Source organism: Formica exsecta, unplaced genomic scaffold (assembly GCF_003651465.1).
Source record: "Formica exsecta isolate Colony F162 unplaced genomic scaffold, ASM365146v1 scaffold181, whole genome shotgun sequence".
In the NCBI taxonomy this organism is placed as follows: Eukaryota; Metazoa; Arthropoda; class Insecta; order Hymenoptera; family Formicidae; genus Formica; species Formica exsecta.
In genome coordinates, this window is record NW_021849121.1 from 886,802 (window position 1) to 889,167 (window position 2,366).

Sequence of the window (2,366 nt, forward strand, 5' to 3'; positions counted from 1 at the left end):
ATAAAATTCCGAATAAGCTACTTGGTAGCGCGGCGGTTCCTATACATAGGCAAAACTGTTGACAAGCCAGGAAGAAATTTTTATGTACTTGGCATCGCAACGCTACCGCGTCGCTTGATATGACTGTATAATAATGACGATCTCGCGTCTTCCCGCGAAGATTATCCATAGAAGAAAAAGCAATCCTTTATTAGAAGATTAAGTAAACCACGCGTAATACATACAGGATGGGGAAAAAGTCCCGGACTGAAATATCTCGGAAAGAGTTTTATTTTTTATATCAAAATATGTCAGATTAAAATATAAAATAACTCAAAAAGTACTTAATGAAAAAATACTTTATTATAGTGTTTTGAAAAGCTCTCGAGATAAGCTACAAGAATATGCAATGAAAATTAGAGGTCCCCATTTAAAAATTCCAATTTGGCCTTAAAATGACCCCTAAATTTGATCCCTAGGTCAAGGTCACCATCAAGTTGTTTTATTCTTATTATGGCATGTTTATTCTTATCATAATACTTTCCTCGGAGTCATCTTATGCCGGGAATTGTACATTCTTCGTATCGCTATTATGTGTATGTATTTAACAATTATTACTGGAATACATATATATATACACGCCGTTTCCTCTATTTTTCCCGCCCCTTCTCTTTTTCCTCTGAATATTTGCGTGATTTTTTGACGATTCTATTTATGAATAAAATTGCAAAGCAGCCGATCTATTATATGAGTTATATTTCATTTCTATCTAATTTTTCGTTTATCTTTGAGATTCCGCATTGATTTTTTTTTCAATTATTTCTCTATATTTATTCTAATATGTACCTCCATCTTTTCGATCGTCTTTTCTATTAACGATTTGATAAAGTTTTTATTTGAGATTCACTGTACTTAAATACAATTATTTATCACAATTATTTATTATTGTATGAAAAAACTTTAACTACTTAATTTAATTACTATCAATTTTATTAAAATCCGCAATTTTTTAAGTCTTTCATATATTCATCGTGCTGTGCGTTTTTGAGAATTTTTTTTTGAATAATATAATAAAGCTTTTATTTTTTTTCTCACCTTTTTCTGCAACTCGATCCCTTCACGACCTCTCCTAACGTTGCCATTTTGATTTTCAGATAACAAATTTTTGGAGTCGCTGATATCATCCCCGATTGACATCACCGTAGCTATGAAGGCCTTGAATATTGAGAACAAAAAGATTTGCCCCAAATGCTTCAAAGTATTGTGAAACGAATGTTCTTTGAAACGTCATCTTAAGAATGTCTGCGATAAGATTCGTAATCCCAATGGCAAATTCCAATGCGAGAGATGTAATGAGAAGGCGTACATTAGTAGAGGCAGGCTGATGTATCATCAAAGATACGAGTGCGGCATACAGCCCTCGTTTAAAAGCATATCAATCGTAAGTAAATTGTTGAATGTAAATTGAATAATTAATAATAGAAAATAAAATATGTGTATTTTTTGTCTATTAATTAACTTTATGACATTTTAAAATTATTTTAATCTATTTTTATTCTTTATATTTGGTCATATATAATATATATAATATATATAATTATGATAAAATATTTGTGGCTTGTAAGACAATATATTCCAAATATTTTGTATAATATATAAAGCACTATATAGCATTATTATATTGTGGATTTTATTACAAATAGTGAATCATAAAACTATTTAACCCCCTAATAGCACATGGATGTCTTTTGGATGTCCTAAGGACGCCCTTTCTTTCAATGCGGAATATGCAGAGGATATCCTATTATGTTCCTCATACTTTTCCAGGATGTTCTGAGGAATAGCAAATGAGCGCCTCACTATACCTAGAAATATCCTCAGGATATTCCATTTCAAAGTCCTACGGATGTCCATAAGATGTCCGTAAGACATCGTAATTTTTGAAACGTCCATAATGCATTCAAAATTAATCCAGAATATGTTATCAAGGTACTTTATTTTAAGGATAACATACTGAATATAATTTATATAAGATATATATATTAATAAAAGGAAAAATATAGAATATTAAATATAACAAAAGTTCATAAATTATTTTCTTTATAAAATTACGTTCTGTTATTTATTGTCAATATTAAAAATTTAATACTGAAAATAGTTCACGTTCTTTGTGAGGCTTTTGTGCTGTACATGAATATATTAGATTTGGCTTCCGGGTTTGAGCCGTTTAATATTTTCTAAACAATTCAATATCTGAATTTCCTATGTTGGGATTGCATCAGAAATTGAACTGATAGAAAATATAATTACATTTTTAATTTTCTGCAAGTTGCTTTTTGCAAGCTTTATACAATTCTCATGACCAAATTTCAAATACGAGATGAACG

General features: G+C 29.9%; 1 long non-coding RNA gene across 1 annotated transcript; it reads left to right on the top strand.

The window, feature by feature from the left end:
• The first annotated feature begins 469 nt into the window (after positions 1-469).
• Positions 470-2,014, top strand: LOC115233663. The gene is made up of 3 exons (XR_003883815.1): positions 470-575; positions 1,134-1,420; positions 1,714-2,014. It is a non-coding gene; the product is annotated as an uncharacterized LOC115233663 (long non-coding RNA).
• Positions 2,015-2,366: the final 352 nt, after the last annotated feature.